The sequence below is a fragment of the Doryrhamphus excisus genome, linkage group LG13 (genome assembly GCF_037039965.1).
Source record: "Doryrhamphus excisus strain RoL-2023G ecotype Guam linkage group LG13, RoL_Dexc_Guam_v1.1, whole genome shotgun sequence".
Taxonomy (NCBI): Eukaryota; Metazoa; Chordata; class Actinopteri; order Syngnathiformes; family Syngnathidae; genus Doryrhamphus; species Doryrhamphus excisus.
In genome coordinates, this window is record NC_136369.1 from 15,371,974 (window position 1) to 15,395,253 (window position 23,280).

Below are 23,280 nucleotides of genomic sequence, written 5' to 3' on the forward strand. Positions count from 1 at the left end.
GACTGGTTGGTGTTTCTGAATGATATCTAGGAAGGTCAAATTACGTCCCTATTGTCCTCGTCTTGTTTTAAAACACATTCATTCATTCATTCATTTTCTACCGCTTTTTCCTCATGAGGGTCGCGGGGGTGCTGGAGCCTATCCCAGCTGTCTTCGGGCGAGAGGCGGGGTACACCCTGGACTGGTGGCCAGCCAATCACAGGGCACATATAGACAAACAACCATTCACACTCACATTCATACCTATGGACAAATTGGAGTCGCCAATTAACCTAGCATGTTTTTGGAATGTGGGAGTAAACCGGAGTACCCGGAGAAAACCCACACATGCACGGGGAGAACATGCAAACTCCACACAGAAATGGTCGAGGGTGGGATTGAACTCTGGTCTCCTACTGTGAGGCCTGCATGCTAACCACTCGTCAGCCGTGCAGCTGCTGTTTATTTTCATGCAAGAACATGCAAACTACACACAGAGATGGCCGAGGATGGGATTGAACTCGGGTCTGCTGGCTGTGAGGTCTACGCGCTAATCACTCGACCGCTATGCAGCACTGAAATGTTTCAAAATGGTCAAAAAGTTCAACATTGTAAAGCAAATAAACTTCCCATAAATGGCCTAATAGACTGAGATGAACTATGAAATCAAATATTCAAACGTATTTAGATGCCCATGTATATTTTCTAAGCACAATTGAAGTACCTGAGTCAAAGGTACACATTGGCAGGTGTTCAGTTTGGACCCACTAATATGATTTTCACTTCCATAAGCATAAATTGTTGTTGCAGCAGCACTTATCATAACAGGCATACAGCACATCCTCATGCATCAACCACACCCTTATCAAAGTGATGTCTTGTTTTGCAACTCAAAGCCATACTTTCTCCTTAATGTGCACCAAAAAAAAAAAAAAACTTACTTCATATTCCACAATTGTGTAGATTATGATATTGATTCCACCACCCCCTCCTCTGTAAAAGCATTATAAATATAAAGAGCATTTCTCCATTAATGGAGAGTAGGAAGCTGGCTAATGCTAATGAGCCTCAGAGTGCCCATTCCAGTCCATTAAGGGCTCTTAGCACTGGGAAATGATTGTGTTGTCGCAAGAGAGGAGAGGAGGGAAAAAAAAAAATAACACGGCCGCACAGACCCACATCTTCCACACAGGGAGGCTAATGATGAATGCTACTAATGGACTTTCTGTACATTGGTGAGGAGACTAGTTTTCAAAACATATTTATTGCTGTATGCATGAAAAAAATTGGACTTGTTGTCGGATCTGATTGCTAATGGCTTATATGAAAGAGGAGAGCTCTGAAAAGTTTGTTAGAAAAGTTTTCTTTATTTGGGATTTTCTTTATCTTAACAACTGGAAAGTGTAGCATATTGTTTGTGTCGACACTGATTTTCAATATCAGACACAAAACTCAATTATCCATGAAGAATTTTTTTTTTTGCCAATAAGAAATAACGGACAAAGCAAATTGATTGATTTTGTCCATTCATTATATGTAACCTGAACAAATAAGTCAGTTTCTATATCTTATATATACGTTTTTCAAAACCAGTGTTTCCAAGTGAGTTGTGAGTGTCATGTATTATTTTATTAAATGTTTTTCTCATGTTATTAGATAAATATTGATTTTAAACTGCTCCAGATGATGGTGTAGTGTCGAGGTTTGGAGTTTGTCAATTCAGAGACAATGGGTTAACTGGTTTGTTGCTTTAATTAATTATGACTATTTCGTGGTTGACTATGGTCTATCATTAGTCAACACATATGGAATTACAATTGGTATGTAATATTCTGATCACTAGGTGGCAGTAATGTAGAAAACATTGCATTAAATCATAAAGTCAGCCATGGCACGATTCACATGATCGACTGAAAAAAGTTATCCTCCAATCCAGTGTGGAAGTGGTAAGTTGTTTGCTTCTTAAGTTTGGAAGAAATACATAAAAACTGGTTAGCTTGTTAGCTTGTTAGCTAGCGGCTGTCTCGAGTCCCTGCAGCATAAAAGCTGCAATGTGGTGTAAACAATGAATAATAGGAGAGTCAAGGAGATCGTAGGCGTGTTATTTCATGTCTACAGGGAGTTCAAATCCATGTTTAAAAAGTCATACATGGATTTTATATGCTGTACAAAAATATTCCATTTATTATCATTGAATCCTATATCACAGTCAGGTCCAGAACCAATTAACCACAAGAAAGGAGGGACGACTGTAATGGTATCCATCCCCAATTTTGTAATGCCATGCATTGTTGTATTGCTATAAAGTAAAATATTGAGGTTTTTTTGGACATGATTGATGACTTGTATGATTGTGATGCGATAGTGCTGATATTAAGAGATGGATTGGGTCACTTAAGGCCTCACTGAAGGCCCTGGTATGAAATGCACCCCGCGCTACTGAAATTGTGTCAAAGATGCAGAACTGGTGCATTAAAATTACTTTAGCCATATTGTACTGAGCAGCCAGTACAGATTACATCTTACTTTACATTTTCCATTTCCTGTTCTATGGTCATCATCACATTTTTCCTTCTGGCCATCACCACCAGTATCCTTGTGTGGTGGTTTTGTGGTCCGTCCCAAAATGTACGACCAGGTTCGTTTGAGGCACCTGCTTGAGTTTAATGTGGAGCCTCCAAGGGGATTGAGTGGACGGAGGTGATTGTGTGAGAAAGGTGGACCGATACAGTGAAAGTAGAACACGGTGGGAGCAGGGCTGAGTGCTGCAAAGGATGCGTAGATTATGCTGCTGACTGTGTGAAAGAAGAAAAGACAAATGTGAGGGGATGATGTGAAGGGACGAGAAAGGGAGGGGGGGTGGGGGGGCCGCCTGCTACCTGTGTGTGTGTAGAATCAGATCTGAAACGTTACCCTGCCTTCATTGTTCCCTGACCGACTCAACAAGACACAGTCAAGAACCAACCAGCCAAGCCGGGGATCAAATGATTCACAGTGAGGAAAGATTTACCCCCCCCCCCATCAGTCACATTCTCCTCCCTTCAGAGATGGAGGTGAAATCTGAAACACAGCGATCCCCAAAACACTAAATCTCAAAAGGCTTACGCTGCCAATGCCCCTCGTCACACAAAGGGGCCCACGAGCACACACACACACACACACACACACACACACAAAATGCCCGTACATGCCACAACATGCTCATACACACACAAACACAAGGCTGAGGAGTGAGATGGACAAGTTGAGAAGAAGCAGGTCCATATATATATATATAATATATATATATAGTATGCATGAGGGAGGTCCACTCTGAATTGCAACCAGGGGGGGCTGGAAAATGACATTCAAAGACACCAACCATGAAAAACAGGAGCTGCAGGGTTAGGACATCTCATTTACTATGATAAATTGTTAAAAAAAAAAAACCCTGCATTGAGCACATCAATTCACACAATACATGCTAATAAATAACAATGGGGTTCATAAACGGTAACCTGTGCATCCTTAAATACCACTAAAAGTAGTACCTGCTAGTATCTGCCAATGGTAAAGTGTTTAATAATGGGTCAGGCCATATAAGGCCAAGGATCTTGTGCAAAGGAAAATGTGCAAAAAAAAAAAAGATGTACTTAGTCAGTGTCAAGTACCGTATTTTCTGGACTATAAGTCTCTCCAGAGTATAAGTCGCACAAGGCCAAAAATGCATAATTAGGTAAAAAAAAAAAAATACATAAGTCGCACTGGAGTATAAGTCGCATTTTTTGCGGGTAATTTATTTTACAAACTACTTAACCAAAACAGACATTATGTCATCTTGGAAGGCAAGTTCTAACAATAAAATAATAGAGAACAAGCTGAATAGGTGTAAGATATGCTAACATAATGGTTATTCAGCTACACTAAAAATAAACATAAACAGAAAAGGTGTCCAGTGTTTATGTAACATTCATTCATTCATTCATTTTCTACTGCTTATCCTCACAAGGGTCACTCGCAGGGGTGCTGGAGCCTATCCCAGATGTCTTCGGGCAAGAGGCGGGAACATCCTGGACTGGTCGCCAGCCAATCACAGGGCACATATAGACAAACAACCATTCACACTCACATTCATACCTATAGACAATTTGGAGTCGCAAATTAGCCTAGCATGTTTTTGGAATGTGGGAGGAAAACCCACGCATGCTCTGGGAGAACATGCAAACTCCACACAGAGATGGCCGAAAGTGGAATTGAACTCGGGTCTCCTAGCTGTGAGGTCTGCGCATTTACGTAACATAAACAGTTTTTTCATTTATAAGTCGCTCTGGAGTATAAGTCGCAGGACAGCCAACCTATGAAAAAAAAGTGCAACTTATAGTCCGGAAAATACAATAACCGGTCAATACATTTTTGCACAAATTCAGGATTTAGCAGACAGCCTCCCCAAAATAAGCAACCCCTGAATGAGTAAAGCTCGGCTTGGCCTCGCCTCTTCAAACAGGTTTAACTATGTGCAGGACTTTCACTGTGGCTGCAGGTAAGATGCTACATGATCCCTTCCCTTTGCATTGCTCACATACTTAACCTGCTACCACGACTTTCCAACCTGGGGCTCTTTGTCGGGACTTGCAAATGATGTTTCTGTGATATAATAATGCTCGGATGCTTCATGTAGATGAGAGAAACTGAATGAATGAACGAATGTGTTCATGAATGAGGCCTCACAACCCGTGACAGTTATTGTCTACCAACTGGATGCTAACCTTCCTCACAGAGACGACATCACCATTTGTTGGCCCTTTACATTGGAAAGTGAAGCTTGAGAGGTTTCCTGCAACAGTTTGATGCGAAAAGCGAGTGAGAACAGGCTTTAAGGACAGAGAAAATAACTTTGCAGTGTATATTTTATTGACTAAAGCCACAACTGTACTTATGTTTCAGTTATTGATATATCGACACACAAGTACCAGATACCAAAAAAATGACAACTCAAGTAGTGATTTTGCATTAGGGAGTGTCCGATCAGACTGAAGAATTAATAGTGAAACTAAACAGCGGCTGCACGGCGGTCAAGTGGTTTGCGTGCAGGCCTCACAGCTAGGAGACTCGAGTTCAAACCCGCCCTCGGCCATTTCTGTGTGGAGTTTTCATGTTCTCCCCGTGCATGCATGGGTTTTCTCCGGGTACACCGGTTTCCTCCCACATTCCAAAAACATGCTAGGTTAATTGGCGACTCCAAATTGTCCATAGGTATGAATGTGAGTGTGAATGGTTGTTTGTCTATATGTGCCCTGTGATTGGCTGGCAACCAGTCCAGGGTGTACCCCGCCTCTTACCCGAAGACAGCTGGGATAGGCTCCAGCAACCCCCGCTACCCTTGTGAGGAAAAGCGGTAGAAAATGAATGAATGAATGAAAATAAGTAGCAGCTGCACCGAGTGGTTAGTACGCAGGTCTCACAGCTAGGAGACCCAAGTTCAATTCTACCTTCAGCCATGGAGTTTGCATGTTCTCCTGAGACTCCGGTTTCCTCCCACATTCCAAAAATTGGTGACTCCAAATTGTCCATAGGTATGAATGTGAGTGTGAATGGTTGTTTGTCTATATGTGCCCTGTGATTGGCTGGCGACCAGTCCAGGGTGTACCCTGCCTCTTACCCGAAGACAGCTGGGATAGGCTCCAGCAACCCCCACGACCTTCATGAGGAAAAAGCGGTAGAAAATGAAGACAAATAACAAATGCCAATATAACAAATTCAAAGAGAAATGGAGAGTCCCTCTGCCTTATGAGATTTTTGAGACTCCAACTAATTTAATTTACAGACTGACATGTGCATTATGTAAATGTACACAGTAATGCACAAATTACAAATGATGTGTCTCATTACATTAGAGACAGAAAAGGCACCGGTCCAGAAGGTAGAGCTGCAGCAGGAGGTCAATGTGACCATGTGACATCTAATCATACAGAAGGTCCAAAAGAAGACGTCTTTAATGACAGACACAAAGAAATAGCGACTGACCAGCAACTACTTTAGATTAGAGGCTAAGTTGTTGAGCAACAGACCAAAGACAAACAAGCGAGGTGGGCCCGGGTGGGGACGGAAGAGGAGCGGCCCAGAGGTGAGTGACACGGCCCAGCCACTTGTATCCCATGATTAGTCCTTTGTGTCCAGGCCTTCTCGGACCTAATCAAAAGACTAAGACTGGTCTAATGGGTAGAAATGATGGCTCAGTAAAAGGGGGAGCAGGGTCAGTGGGTGGGCCAGACATGGTCTTTGTACTGCCCTTTCCTCACCCCACTAATTAGCTGACATTGAGGGCGGAGGATGGAGTGGAGACAGGGAGGAGGGGAGCGGTGAGGTGAAGATTTCAGGCAACAGATGGAGAACAACTGTGTGCAAGGAGAAGTGATAGCGGCGGTGGCGGGGATGCGACTGCACAATTGACACGAGAAGACTCAGCAAGACGGAAAGCGATACACCAGTTGAGACCCACTGGTATAATGCTAGGAGTCCAGTTGGTGCCAGTTGGCGCCAAAGTTTATGTGATTGGCACGTAGTGGCTCACAGTGGTGCCGAATAATGGCAACATGCCGAGCGAACATTAATTCGGCCACTACACGCCAATCACATAATCACCAATTGCCGCTGGACCAGTGGACTCCTAGTATCATTGGCTCGCCCCATTACATTCCAGTGGATTCCAATAGGCAAATTTTTTGTGACATTTGGTTCCACTTGGTGGACATTTCACGCCAAAGTGGCGCGATGAAGATTTTAAACATTTTGAAATTTTCTTGCCGCCAAACACAATTTTTGTTGCCGCTACAGGCCACCACGAGCCAGTTGGGAAGCAGTTTGAGCCACTGCACGCCACTAGGCACCTTATTGGCGACACTAGGCACCACAGCAAATTGCATTGGCGCGAACTAGCACCAACTAGCGCCAACCAAGTGGTCTACTAGCATCATTGGCGCAACTTGACTCGCGCCATTACATTCCAGTGGATTCCAAAAGGTGGACTGTTTTTGTCATTTGGTTCCACTTGGTGGACACGTCACACCGATTGCTTGATGCAAGTGTCGCGATTTTACACATTTGGAAATTTTCTTGCCGCCAAATTAAATTTTTGCTTCTGTTACAGGCCACCACGAGCCAGTTGGGAGGCACTTTGAGCCACCACATGCCACTAGGCACCTTCTTGGCGACACTAGGCACCAGAGCAAACTGTCAACTGTTTTAGGCCACCGTTAAATTTACACAAGTACACACAGTCTACACTGCAAAACTATTCTGTCCAGTAGACAGTAATCAATATTATTATATTATGTAATAATCATTATTATATTATTAATTAGCCTATTATTATTACTATCATCATTATTATTATTCTGATTAATAGTAGTAGTAGGCTAGTATTATTGGCTTATTGGCTTGCTTATTAGCCTGCTTTTGCCCTATTATATGAAATTTGTCAGAGATTTTTTTTGTAAAAAAAAAAAATTCTATAAAAAATACAAAAAATCAATAAGAAATATAAAATTATTTAAGGGTGCTTAAGAACATTTTTAATCGTCCTAATGACGCCACTGGGTTGGAGCCAACAAGCAGACTCAGGTTGCCTTCAACGTGCTGACAGCAGCAGTTAGACCTGATTGACATTTACCGCCTGATTGACAAATACTCAGCATTCACTCTTTCCTCACTCCAACTCGAGCCGCAACAGTTCCAAGTCTCAGGTTGACGTTTTTCCAGGTAACCCAGGTAACGATTCTGCTTAATTGGAAGCAAATGCGGTCGCATTTATTTGTAGTTCCACACCTGGCATCGCTGTTTCCTCCACTGAGGTCTGAGTTCTGTAAGTCAACGCTAAGAAAATGGAGTTCTCACTGAAGAAACCTTCCCGGTTCGATGTCACTGAAGGAATTCCAACAATTGATTTGAAAAACAAATAAAGCCATGCGGTGACCATGAACCGTCCAGACGGCAGCGACGAGGAATAAAAGGGCTCCCAAGCAGTCAAAAAATCAGCTCGGGACACCATCCCAGAGGATAGAGTGGCGAGCCCCAGCCGCCCGACGGCTCCCGGCACCCTGTAAACACTGTCCATCTTGGCTACCTTTTATTTGAAAGGTGTGACAAACAAAGGCAGACCTGCATTGTAAACACGTGAGCTCATGGCCGGGTCGAGTTGCACAACTGCAAAGATTTCAGCTGAGGGGAACCAAAATGCACTTTGACACAAAATAAACCATTAGCGGTCACCGAGGGACCTGCACCACAAGGTCACGGGATTGGACCGAAGTGGTAGACTGAGGCTGGGGAGGGTCCCAGTCTGGAGGGGTAATGAAATTTACCTAGTGGGATGACTTTTAACCTTGACTACCCCTCATCTTGTCAAAATCAATATGCATGCTAATAACCTTTAAGTGTTTTGAAAAAGATTTGATTTACTGTCAGATTTCTGCAAATATTTGTGAAGAATAACATGAATAGTAGGAATGCAAGATCACAAGATTATGTTATAAAAATGTAACTATTCCATTATGTTGTAATAATAATGCAGTATTTTTGCATATGGAGTTGTCCATGAATGCAAAACATGAGAAAAAATCTGCTCAACTTTTAAGAGAATAAGTGCTCAAATTGTCACTTTTGAAGCTCAGGGTTTCAATGACGTCATGAAGTAACACCCACCACTTCACGGAGGACAGCAAAAAAACAGGCTTTACTACACATCTTAAAATAAATCTTGCTATTCTGACAGCTATTTATCAGTCAGCTACAGACGTGGGACATGTAAGTCTGAAATGAAGAGGGGAAGAATGATAAAGTATAAATCTAAAATGCACCACTTCCACATGGATTGGGAGGATGACTTCTTTTTATACTATGTCATGTAAAAAATGCCATGACTGACTCAATATGCGGTGGGAAGGTGATGTAATCCGTGGTAATGTCTCATCAATGTAAGAGTACTGGCACCTACTGAGCAGAATACTACATATAAATTGTCTTTCAATATTTTTAGAGGCAAAGTCAATCATGAAACAGCAAATTAATGTAATATTGGAAGTGGTGACGCACGACTGTAAAAGTAAAAAGTGGATAAAGTGCACAGCAGTGATTCTTAGAGCTACACATACTGTTGGAGACAAGCATGGGAAAACACAGCTCATTAGCATTAAAGCTACAGACACATTTTTTCCCAGTAGGGTTTGCTTAAGGGCTTAAATCCAGCAGCACAATAAGATTTCTGGCCACGCACTATTGTTGGACCTATGAGACTTATTTAAAATAAATCCAAAACAGCTTTAAGCTTACAGTATGTTAACACAATCAGGAACCTTGTTGACTCGAGACTTCTACACGCATTGTTGCTACAAGGAAGAAGGTAAAACCCTCAACGGAGAGTCAAAGATACAGTAGCTCCTACTGATGAATCAATAGTCAAAAGGAGAAATATCCTCTGGGTTCGCAACAGCGACAGCAGCCGGTTTATTGACTGGAGTGGATATGTGATCTGAATGCTCCTCGGCAGGGGAACGCCTCACCCTTTGACCCCCCCCCCCCCCCCCCCCCCCCCACTCCCCAGCCCTCAGGCATGGCCCTTATGCCCATTGGCAGATGTGACTTACTGGAGCAGACTTTCCTGTGTGGTGACAGCTCGTTAGACACCCCTTCCCCCGCTTTTATGACACAAGCATTTACATTTATTTGTGTTTGTTTTGTTATTTTTTATGACTCTTCTAAAACAATGGCATTGAGTGGACACACTGGTATTATGCTGCAGTGGACATGTACAGCCACAAAATTAGGTATGCATTGTTTGTAGTATTTGTACTACGCCGAACATAGACTGGAAGTTGTGTTACTGGTTTAACTGCATGATGTTGGGCACAGGTTGACCTCTAACATCCATGTCACATATAATTAAAAATGGTGGTTAGCGCGCAGGGCTCACATCTAGGAGACCAGAGTTCAATTCCACCCCTGTGCATGCGTGGGTTTTCTCTGTGGACTCCGGTTTCCTCCCACATTCCAAAAACATGCTAGGTTAATTGGCGACTTCAAATTGTCCATAGGTATGAATGTGAGTGTGAATGGTTGTTTGTCTATATGTGCCCTGTGATTGGCTGGCGACCAGTCCAGGGTGTACCCCGCCTCTTGCCCGAAGACAGCTGGGATAGGCTCCAGCACCCCCGCAACCCTCATGAGGATAAGCAGTAGAAAATGAATGAATGAATGAACTCATTACTAGGCTGCATGGTGACCAAGTGGTTACCGTGCAGGCCTCACATCTAGGAGACCCGAGTTCAATTCCACCCTCCGGCCATCTCTGTGTGGAGTTTGCATGTTCTCCACGTGCATGCGTGGGTTTTCTCCAGGTACTCCGGTTTCCTCCCACATTCCAAAAACATGCTAGGTTAATTGGCAACTCCAAATTGTCCATAGGTATGAATGTGAGTGTGAATGGTTGTTTGTCTATACGTATGTACCCTGTGATTGGCTGGCGACCGGTCCAGGGTGTACCCCGCCTCTCGCCCGAAGACAGCTGGGATAGGCTCCAGCACCCCCTGTGAGGATAAACAGTAAAAAATGAATGAATGAACTCATTACTACTTACATAAAAGTAATCCTAAAGATACATACATATTAAAATTGTGGGTGGTAGAGCACAGATGCTTGTGAAAAACAACATCAATGCTATTTCTATACACTACAGTGAGAAGCATCAACGTTACATTTGTTGGTTCAATATGTACAAGCTTGCAGGAGTTCTAATAAAGAAAATAACACGCCTCCTCTACTGTTGTTACTCCGCCCCTTCACTCCAGACTCGTCCATCTCAGTCCCCGGGGAGACTATTAACGGAGCTCAGCTTCTACGCCCTCTTCAATGATTGGCGCCATCAAGCACCCATCCACTCCGCCTTCAACATCAGTGACGGTTCTGCATGCTGCAGACTAAAGGTGGTGTAGTAGACTTTCTTGGATGTTAGAGACCAAAACAAAACCAACGAGTGACGGGAACGACTTAGATTGCGTGCTACTGACTTGACGTTGCTTTGTCCCTGTTTCGCTTCTAAAAAAAATGTGTTGGTCAAAATAGAGTTAAAAAGTGAAATCATGTCCAAGTCCTTATCAGATGTCCGCACTACTGCATACATTGCAGATCCATTCTTGGGTTTATCCAAGACAGGTTTTAGTCCTTGGACTCTTGTCACATTGACTGTACTTAAATAATTGAAATTCTGCATACTCAAAATTCTTGAAAAAAAAGTTAATTAAGTTCATTTAACATGTTGTTCCATTTTGAGTACTTTTAACTCATATGTTTTGATTAAATTGAACTATGGCTATATTAAGTAAGATGAACTTAAAAACATAGTTTACATACAACTTAATACACTGAAAATCCGAATGCTCAAAATAATTAATTAGTATAAGTATAGTTAACTTCAAATTTTCTTAAAAGTTCTACTTATAAAAGTTGATTGCCAGTTGCATTATCTGTCTTTTCAGATCATTTAACTTGTAATTTTTGATTAATATGAACTTTTTGCAGATTTGTGTAACCTACTTAAAAGAATTAGTAGTTACTTATAAAATAAAGTATCTATTAAACATGAATAAATCAAACCAAGAATAAATTAAGAATAAATACATTGCATCAGATAGATTTGTACTGTGTAGGTTACACATGCTTTCTTTTGGAAAGAGTTGAAATGAGAACGAAAATGAAAGAATGGAGAATGCACGGCAGAGACAATGTGAAAAAGAAAGCTATTTCTCTCTTCACCCAAAAATTAAAAAAAAAGTATATCTAATATCAACTCCAAATATTCAAGCTCTGATATACTCAAATGTTTGAGTTTATGAACTCGGAAAAAAATGTGGCAACCTTTTTTCGAGTTCTGCTAACTTATTCGGGTTTACAGTGGATGCGTCCATCCTTGTGGGAACAGTTTGGAGGCTGCTGTTTGATGTTCCCAGTGGCAAGGTCCATAAATGCATCCTTAGATGTTTTCCATGCAAGAATCAACATCCATACCTGGTTCTTACCAAAGATGTTTGGTATGAACCAAACATCATACCAAACATCTTTGGTATGAACTAGACATGAGGTCCGTGTCTGAAACCCTTGATCACTCAAATGTTCTCCAGAGAAGAACATTCCAAAAGAAGCATTCCGAAACAGGACCAACTATTTTCACTTCTATGGTCACATTGTTCCTACAGTAAATTCCATCTTTAACTCACTTCAAAATGCCCCATGATTTAGCTTTTTGTTATTAGCGTCATAAAATTCGTCAGAATGAGCAACAGTCCGAGCAAGCCATGACACGGCGTCTAAGTGGAAGGAAAACAGTGAGCGCTTAGTGGAGAGAGGTGTCACTTGTTCTCAGTATTAGCGCTGGAGTAGATAAGAAAACAGATGGGACAGGGCAGGTCAGAGGGCCATGCTACGGTTGACATCTTTGTTTATTTGGCCTGTCTCTGATATCCTGCTTCCACCCCCCCCCTCCTCCCCCTCCTCCCCCGCACCGTTCTCTCCTACACGCTCACGCCCGACCTGGAAGTGACCACGCGGGGATGGATCAAGGCCGCTTTTCACCCAAGAGTCAACACTACCTGCCCCACTCAGCACTCAGGCCCAACTCAAAACACATGGGGCAAGTGTGGGCTTATAAGTCTGCTTTGACAAGAATAACAATTGACAAATTTGTTCTTGGCTTGGCTGGGGGGCGGGGGGGTTTTAAATACTGTAGGGTGGAATGTCAGCCAGAATAAACATGACTGACCTCGACAAATACATCAGATAAAAGTGATAGGCATCGTTATTGAGGCCATTTATTCCCTATGGAATTAAGCATCATAAGTGAGTTCAACTTTAGCTTTGTGCTAACTGTCTGGATGACCATGTGTGGGGTCTGAGGTGGACCAGAACTGATAACCCTGCATGGACACCAAAAGATAAGACCCCATCACTGGGATCAGACTGACACCAAAGTAATGGGGCTCCTTGGACTTGTGGAAGATAAAAATGAACACAACAGAAGACCGTGGGCGTGATGACTCATTTCCTTCCATGACAGATGATAGAAAACAGATAATAGATAGAAAAGTACAATTTTAGGAATACGAGGGGTCATTTATCACCAGTTTGCAATAATTCATTGTCTTTATTGTGTATTTTGACGTCATGACGTAATCTTCCTCTATCGATCTATGCTCAGTGACCATCTGAAGCATTGACTTCATTTGCCACGTTTACATGAGGAGTTTTTTCTCTTTCCGAATGGAATCTTTACAAATGACTTTTCCAAAAACAATGGCATCCATGGAAAGGAATATTCCAATCTCTTGTCTACATGCGCAGCTATAATTAACCAGAATAGTCAATGGGGCATGCCCAGTAAAACGTAAACATCAACATCAGGTGATACCGACGTCCCTGAGTTTTTCTTTCACTTGTTGGAATAACTCCATATTGCCAGTTTTCCGTTCGTCCAGTCTTGAAATTTAGTTTGGATCAAAAACAAACTTTCCGCAGCAGTCCAGTGCCGATTGCTCGCCTCCATTTTTAAAACTGAAGAACGTCTGGAGCTGCGTGTAACGTCATATCTGAGCATGCGCTATAAGAACTCACCCGGGAAAAGATCAAATTCAATCTTGCTAATATTTTATAATTAAACTCGGGACGTGTTTTATATAGATATATATTTTCTTTTTAAAGAAAAACTGGACTTGTGAATGGCGTATAGAAGGGTTTAGATTCTGTTCCACAGATGGCGGTAATGCACACCGAAAGCTGCTTGCCAATAAACAAAAGAAGAAGAAAAACACGACAAAGAAGAACGCACCCGGACAACTTTCCGTTTGATACCTCAATCGGATTAGGGAAAGGAATATTCCACTCCTGTGAACCCGATTATATATTCAGTCGTATTGGCATTTTTCTTTCAGAATGAGGTGTATACAAAGGTTACATTATTTCCGTTTCAGCAAATAAACCGAATGGAATTGGAATATTTGGGTCCATGTAAACGTGGCTATTGTTTTCTTTAATTATGGATTTTTTATGATACCATAACAAATGACTTTTACTTTTTTTTACTTACTTTTACCTTCATTGGTGACATGATTGTTGCCCAACACGGTGTGGCAGCGAAGTAGACATGAACACCACCTTCATGTTTTGCTATGAGTTACTTCTTGAATGCTCTCCTCAACTTTCTGGGTTTTTTTTGGTCACAGAAAGTTGCAAGTGCCAGCATTTTGATGATTGTTGCCAAACACGATGTGGCGGCAAAGTAGACATGGACACTACCTTCATGTTTTGCTCTGAGTTGCTCTGCGATATTGGAAAGCATATGTTACCAATAGTGATTTCAGATAACAAATTGTACCAAAAAAAAAATGTCAATATTCTTCCAAATTACAAGCGGTCTCAGAGACAACTAATGTTTCATGACTGACGACCTGCCATATTATGCAGGTGTACATTTTACTTCTATAACTGAAAGTACTGCAAGCTGAATGTTTGTGTTCTTTAAGAACGAGGACGGCCGCCAATAGTACCTTGGAAGGCGGGCGCCCCCATTGCAGTACCTAACCAGGACGGAGAACCCCTTAAACATCCTCTAAAAATGCAGAAAAATGTAATAAGACACAATAAACATTCCACATCTACTGGTTTATTACCAATGTAAAAAAAAAAGCAATAAACCCATCCTCTCTAAGCAAACCGACTAAGCAACACAGCACTGATCTCACTGATAAAATAAACAAGGTTCAGCAAAGCAGTAGAAGTAGAATAAAACAGACAATTTTATAGCTAGACGAAGACTTCACTCCTCCAAATGTCCAATTGTGGAAAATGTGTAATCCCTTTTCCTGTAAGCACACAAGGGAATACCAAAAAACAAAGTAGCACCTACAAAACAACCAAAACATCTGCAGGAGATTGAAGAGATGCACAACATTGCAGCCAAGCAGATGGTTTGCCTCCACCATCACTCTCACACACACACACACAAAGATCACACAAGGGTGGGTTTTAAAGGGGCTGCATGGTTGAAAAATGAGAAAAATCACACATGAACATTGGTGGTTGAAGGGGGAGGGTGTCTCATACGTATATGAGAATATCTGGACTTCTTCGTCTGTCTGGTTTACCCTAGCACAGTGTGAAGCAGACCTGTTGAGACAGCAAAGGGCCAACTCCTGTTTAGACTGGGTCGGCGCCAGTCGTCCCCTCACGTCGCCCTCAGCAGCGACAGGTGAGACGCTTCAGTCAGCCAATCGTCACGCTGAGCGCTGACAACGCCGTGACACGCCACAGTCTATCCATCATGCCTGCCATGCGCCCCAGAAACTCTACATTTCCTATGTAGTGTTAAGGAATTTACTGGTTCTCTAATGACATCTCGTTAGGTTATGGACAATACTGTTTGCAAACAGAGGGCGAAAAAAAACAATGAAATTACATTATGATTTGGTGATAAATATTATTTCAGTTAGAAGACATCACCTCCAGCGCCTAAAATACTCAAGACTGCGACAATTGCTTTCAACACAACAGGGCGGGAGATGTGAGCGTCAGGTGTTACATTTCACACAGCCGATGTCCCACATCCATCATGGCTCTGATACTACCTCAGAAGCTGGAAAATTGCCAGCATGTAAACACAAAACATGTTTTCCAGAGCTGCACGGTGGTCGAGTGGTTAGCGCGTTGACCTCACAGCTAGGAAACCCGGGTTCAATCCCACTCTCGGCCATCTCTGTGTGGAGTTTGCATGTTCTCCCTGTGCATGCGTGGGTTTTCTCCGGGTACTCCGGTTTCCTCCCACATTCCAAAAACATGCAAATTGTCGACTAATTGGCGACTCCAAATTGTCCATAGGTATGAATGTGAGTGTGAATGGTTGTTTGTCTATATGTGCCCTGTGATTGGCTGGCCACCAGTCCAGGGTGTACCCCACCTCTTAATTATCCTTTTACATGCAGAAAACAAACAAAACAAAAAAGCATATCAATTAGATAAATAATGAATGAAAGGGATAATGAAAATTTAAGGTTACTTTTACCTTCATTGGTGACATGATTGTTGCCAAACACGATGTGGCGGCGAAGTAGACATGGACACCACCTTCATGTTTTGCTATGAGTTATTTCTTGAATTCTCTCCTCAACTTTCTGGGTTTTTTTTTTTTGGTCACAAAAACTTGCAAGTGCCAGCATTTTGATGATTGTTGCCAAACACAATGTGGCGGCGAAGTAGACATGGACACCACCTTCATGTTTTGCTATGAGTTATTTCTTGAATTCTCTCCTCAACTTTCTGGGGGGTTTTTTTGGTCACAGAAAGTCGCAAGTGCCAGCATTTTGATGATTGTTGCCAAACACGATGTGGCAGTGAAGTAGACACGGACACCACCTTCATGTTTTGCTATGAGTTATTTCTTTAATTCTTTCCTCAAGTTTCCTCAAGGGGGAGGGGGGGTCACAGAAAGTTGCAAGTGCAGGCATTTTGATAAAGAAGGTGAGAAACACTATTGAATTCAAGAACTTCCAGTTCCTGTTTCCTTGTACTAGCAAGCAACCAATGTTTCATGATTAAAAAATACATTCAGTCACACTGCAGTGTTTAATAACATGACAATACGCTGTAAAATGTACACAAACCCACGCAAAGTACACTAACTGGGGCGTACTCTAACCAAGGTTCCACCATAGAGCAGAATTCTATAGAATTCTAACAATAGTTAGCTTTCTTTTACACGTGTACAATGTCAAAATGTTATTAAAACACCCCCTGTTCAGTTTATAAAGGTGATAGTGGCATTTACATTACTTCCTATTGTAAAAACATTAATATAATTATGTAGTAATATTACTACCTGAACTGAAATAAACACAGCTTTTTCTTTAACCTTTTCTAAGTGGTCTTCTCAAGCATATAAGCTCACAAGCGTGTGTCCTACATCCGTATGTTTGTCCCATCCCACGGTTTTGGAACTGCCTTTTCCACATGAATAATATTTAGAATGTGGAGTATAAAACATCCAACATGTCAGGTTACTTATCATGCATTTTGCATCACAGGGAAACACCTGAATCAATAGGATTTGAAACCAAAATGCTGTCATTTTTAGGAGCTTCCTTCTTTTTTGTGATGAAATTTTAAGATATGAATTCCCCAGCCTGGTACTCTAATATGCCCCCCCCACCCCCTTATGAAGGTGAATATTACACTATTCCCCCACGACAGCTTTACAATCCTCAAGGTTAAATGAGGACCAATTGCTAAGCCATATATTACCGCTAGGCCCGTTCCCAGTGAAATGGGCTGACGGTTATAAATATTAGTAATCAGTCGGGGGAAAACACAAGGCTTCTAAGCCGAACTAATGATCAATGAATCAAAACTGTCCCTGCGTTCACCCCTGAGTAGGATAGATGCACACAAGCCTCGTCATAAAACGAGATCACTGAGGAATTTGCTATTTATTGCTGCTTAGCAGGCACTGACAGGGGACATCTGTTTGAAATGCACCACGAGGGCATGGGATCTCTGGAAAGCATTCCTCACAATATTTGGCGACCCCGGCATGCGACCAGAAACGATTGAAATGAATAGAAATGAGCCTCCGTGAAGAATATCAATCAATCGCAGCAATTTGTTAACGTGGAAGGAGCCCAACATCATGTTATAACTAATACACATGTTATTGTTTCTGGTTATGTCTTATTTCATTTACTTGATTTTGGTTTTATTTAGTCCATGAATACATACAATTGCCTTATATTTGAATTTTGGTACTAATTATGCGGCATATTCAACCAAAACGTGATAGAATGAGGGCGCGATGTTTCAACCGGGATGTAACAACGACTTCTCCCCAGGTGAGTCAGAGCTTTTTTTCCTGTCACTCACACACAAGCCAGTGACTTATATTGATGCAACTGCAAGTTGAAAAAAATACCTCAAAATATCAGAAAAGACTTTAGATACAAGCTCTTATCAATACTTTTGATACTTCAGTCATATGAGGTCATGTATATTCTTAACAGGAACATAGTGGAAATCAACTACATTATTGAAATTTTGTTTAAATTATACGCAGTTGGTGGGAACTATTTTTCTATAACATGGGATAAGTGCGGGGTGGCACAGTGGTTGAGTGGTTAGCGCGCAGACCTCACAGCTAGGAGACCAGGGTTCAATTCCACCCTCGGCCATCTCTGTGTGGAGTTTGCATGTTCTCCCCGTGCATGCGTGGGTTTTCTCCGGGTACTCCGGTTTCCTCCCACATTCCAAAAACATGCTAGGTTAATTGGCGACTCCAAATTGTCCATAGGTATGAATGTGAGTGTGAATGGTTGTTTGTCTATATGTGCCCTGTGATTGGCTGGCGACCAGTCCAGGGTGTACCCCGCCCCTCGCCCGAAGACAGCTGGGATCGGCCAAAATTTTACTTTATTTTAGTTTTATTGTACAGTGGTTGAATTCCTTTTTTGTGTGATTGAAAAGGGCTGCACGGTAGACGGGTGGTTAGCGCGCAGACTTCACAGCTCGGAGACCAGGGTTCAATTCCACACTCGGCCATCTCTGTGTGGAGTTTGCATGTTCTCCCCGTGCATGCGAGAGTTTTCTCCGGGTACTCCGGTTTCCTCCCACATTCCAAAAACATGCTAGGTTAATTGGCGACTCCAAATTGTCCATGGGTATGAATGTGAGTGTGAATGGTTGTTTGTCTATATGTGCCCTGTGATTGGCTGGCAACCAGTCCAGGGTTTACCCCACCTCTCGCCCGAAGAAAGCTGGGATAGGCTCCAGCACCCCCCGCGACCCTCGTGAATGAATGGGATAAGTGCGTAATGCAGCACACTGCCACTCACAGTCTGTTACAGAAATGCCAATAATCCATTACTTGCATTAATATTATCTGTTGAAAAAAAAAACGACTTTCCTACCAGACAGTAGTTTCTATATCTAATATTTCACGGCTGTTTTGGGATAATAGAAAAATCATTTCAAGAAGCCAAGACACACACACACAAACAATAACGCACACCCCAAAACGTCCACCGTGACCCACCTCCCACTGTTTTCATGCTCATTCACAGCCTCTAAAAGCCTCTTCCATTTAACAGCGGGCCCGGGGCTGTGAGTGACAGCCAGCAGAATGGACCTTGTGTTATCAGCCCTGCAGCCTGGAGGGGGGCCTGGCACGGTACTCTGAGAAGTAAGGGAGGGATGTAGAGAGGGATGAAGGGAGGGAGGGCTGGGCATATGCCACAGACCTGTAAACTGGACCAGAGTTTCAAATATCCATGGAGTGTAAGTGTTGCCTGGGGGGAGAGTGGCACAGGCTGCTGGCCTTTTGTGTTCAACGTGAATGAAGATTTGATGAGATTTGATCGCCATTTGACCAAAGAGCATGTCAGCCTCGTGAGAACATTGTCCAGATGTTGTTTGATCCATTCTTGTGTTCCTATAGTCAGGAAAACATGGTGTACAGGAGAAAACTACTTGGCCTCCTATTGAACTAGGGCAGGCATGAAAGTGATACGTTACGCATTGGAATGACTGACAGCGCATAGTAAAATACCGTATATGTTTGTATAGGCTTCTCAATAATCATCTTGTATTGGAGTCTAATAAAATCCTGTACAAGTTCTATCAACAGTTGGACAGAGAATACTGGTCATATTTGATTGAGCAGAACTTACTTTGCTCCAAACATTTGTAACATTTAAAAAAATATGATTATATTGGATTTTTTCATTTTTATCACCCTTTTCAGTATGCTTCTTTATTATGATGTGATGATGAATACATATATATATATATATCCCTGAGTATTTGGAACTACTGCATATTGTACATAATATTTACTAGTATTATTTACTAATAAATTAATATGAGATAAAATAAATTAATTAAATAAATAAATACATGTTAATTAAATATTAATTGAATATTAATTAAATAATAATTATATAATATTGTCTGTTTTTCTTGAATGAAAAACATAAATGACAAAAAACAATAAATAAATAAATAAATAAATAAATAAATAAATAAATAAATAAATAAATTCAGGAAAATATGTCCCTCAAAATTTTGTAAAATTTTTTATTGAATTGAAATTTGCTAATTTTTTACGTTGGCGTATTAGAGCCACATGAAAAAGAAAATACATCTGTGTAAATTCAAGAGAATAATGTTGTAATATTTCGTGTCAACGTGTCAGAAGTGACTTTATTGTCGTAAAAGTACGACTTATCCTACAACGTTTCCATGAGTGGCATGAGTGGCACTTTGTGGCAAACCGGACTGGATCAGGACCAGAGCTGCAACGGATTCGGTGTGATCCCAGCCTTAGTGGTTAGCATGTCAGACCACAGTCTCTCGCAGACCTCACAGCTAGGAGACCAGGGTTCAATTCCACCCTCGGCCGTCTCTGTGTGGAGTTTGCATGTTCTCCCCGTGCATGCGTGGGTTTTCTCCGGGTACTCCGGTTTCCTCCCACATTCCAAAAACATGCTAGGTTAATTGGCGACTCCAAATTGTCCATAGGTATGAATGTGAGTGTGAATGGTTGTTTGTCTATATGTGCCCTGTGATTGGCTGGCCACCAGTCCAGGGTGTACCCCGCCTCTCGGCCGATGACAGCTGGGATAGGCTCCAGCACCCCCGCGACCCTTGTGAGGAAAAAGCAGTAGAAAATGAATGAAATGAATTAACTTGAACTTTCGGATTTAATGAGGGTCTGCATTTGAAAGCAAAGTGACAACAACAAAATGAAGTATTTCCTCGAAAAGGCATCAAGAGACATGTGAAGAAAATGTGAAACTGATACCTCACCCATTGTGTCACCACCATGCGCGACCACCTTCACGTATAATAAAAAAAAAAACCTCAATCTTTCAATAGGGGTCTATCTTGTTCAGTTACGCGAGGTGTTGACATTGAGTGGCAGGTGGACGGCCTGTTTCACGGTTCAATTGTAGATTCATTAAGCATTTTGGACAGCCTCCTTTGGAGCGGCGTTGGCTGTGGCGTAACACGATACCCGGCCCTGAGGGCTACTGTAATGTTCTTACATGAATCGCCCCGAACCAAACGATAGCTCTTGTAGCGTGTCTCCGCTCACTTCCTGGTGACAAATGACACATCCTTGCGACTGTACTTCTGCTTTCCATTCAAAGCAGATTCTCAACTTTGTTTTTTGCGCGTCTATCCTGCATCCCGCCTCTAAATTGATTAAGCTGTGCCCCAAGATCTGACACTACAGTGTGTTGCCTTCTATTTGTTGATTACTATTGATTTTCTTTGATACTTCATTTAAAAATCAATGGCAGGAGGAGAAGAAAAATAGGCGCAGTTTACACGTACTTTAACATACTATTGTGGCGCGGAGAAGGCCGCACTTTTGGCAGTCGCCAGTGATGGAGGTAGCCAATTACGAGGAAAGCTCTTAACAGGTGAAAGAGAGAGCCCCCCTTGGATCGATGGCATGCTTTCTTCTCCAATCACAGAAAGTGGCCATAAATTTAAGCGCATCTGTTTGGTTTCCGAGACAGCCATGAAGCATGCATGCAACTTTTTTTTCGATTTGTTATTTCTTGGTATTCCTCGCCGTGTCCAGGAGTCCCACTTGTGAGCCATCTTCCATCATTACTTGACACGTGGAGAGGACAAGTGTCACATAGCGGTGTTGGTACATCGTGATGTATTGGCAGGGGAATCTGACCCGTCTCACCAAATGTAAATTTACAATGCAGGTGCTTGTCTGTTTGTTTGTAAGTTATGCGCTTCTCAACACCTATAAAAAGAATACACATCAAATTTTATACACATTTTGACCTTTCATCAAAACGTAAACTGCTGTCGTGTCCTGGGAAACTCTGACCATGATGGCTTTTAGAGGTCTTTATCAGAATTTACATATTGGGTGTTTATGTAGTCAATACTGAAAGATTAGTGTACTTTTACATGTTTTTGGAACTTGTTTGTGGCTTATTAGAAGCTCGGAATGTGCTTTGGATTATTATTGTCATTATTAATGTCATAGAATTGTCATGATTGATTATTATTGAGACTCCTCCCACATTCCAAAAACATGCTAGGTTAACTGGCGACTCCAAATTGTCCATAGGTATGAATGTGAGTGTGAATGGTTGTTTGTCTATATGTGCCCTGTGATTGGCTGGCGACCAGTCCAGGGTGTACCCCGCCTCTCGCCCGAAGACAGCTGGGATAGGCTAAAATTTTACTTTATTTTAGTTTTATTGTACAGTGGTTGAATTCTCTTTTGCTCGTGTATGATTGAAAAGGGCTGCACAGCGGACGAGTGGTTAGCGCGCAGGCCTCACAGCTAGGGGACCAGAGTTCAATTCCACCAGCGGCCATCTCTGTGTGGAGTTTGCATGTTCTCCCCGTGCATGCGTGAGTTTTCTCCAGGTACTCCGGTTTCCTCCCACATTCCAAAAACATGCTAGGTTAATTGGCGACTCCAAATTGTCCATAGGTATGAATGTGAGTGTGAATGGTTGTTTGTCTATATGTGCCCTGTGATATGTGGACCTATCTACCTAGCTTGTTTTTTATATCTTTAGAATGCACAGAGAAGAAAAAAAACATTCATGTTCATATCTCACATAAGGATTGTGCATGAAAAATTCCCCTTGAATTTCCCATTTTTTTCCAATTCCCTCACTTTCCCACTCACTGACGGCCAACTCAAAGTCAAGCATGCAGAACAGCTAGGTCGTCTCCAGCAGACCCGAACGCTCTGTTCTCAGAGTACTCACCTTTCACCCGGCGTGAATGTGACTCGGGGCCCTCGAGCCCCACGGAGACCTGAACACAACACCCACCAAACAAACGAGCCGGGCTGTGTGGAGGATCCAGTGGTCTGCTGAAAGACACAAGACCGGGGTAAAGAAAGCTGAAAGTACAAACTGGGAAAGCAGCGAGTACAAATAAGTCAGTGACATTGTAGAAGAGACATAAAGATGACACTGAGATTACATACATGAAGAACTGAGACGCCATTCTTACGTAAAAGAGTGTAAAGTGTTGATGTTTCGGGGCCTAAAGCTGCATATAGAAAATGGATGGATGGATTAAAGAACCTCTTTCTGACTGTTCTGTACTCAGATGTTAGCATGGCTGGACCTCGACTTCCCATAGCTGAAGTCATGTTTACTTCTTAAGACCAATTAAGATGGAGTCAACAGCGCCTCCGCTGGTTACAGCCAAGAAGGGCACCCTATTTAGCTTCTTATCACTTCAGTA

At 42.1% G+C, this 23,280-nt stretch overlaps 1 long non-coding RNA gene across 3 annotated transcripts in view; it reads right to left on the reverse strand.

Moving 5' to 3' along the window:
- Positions 1 to 23,280, reverse strand: part of LOC144901586 (uncharacterized) — a 78,943-nt gene that overhangs the window by 34,000 nt on the left and 21,663 nt on the right. For all 3 annotated transcript variants that reach the window (XR_013629640.1, XR_013629641.1, XR_013629639.1), the window contains one exon: positions 22,794 to 22,900. This is a non-coding gene — a long non-coding RNA (uncharacterized LOC144901586). The remainder of the gene's footprint in view (positions 1 to 22,793; positions 22,901 to 23,280) is intronic.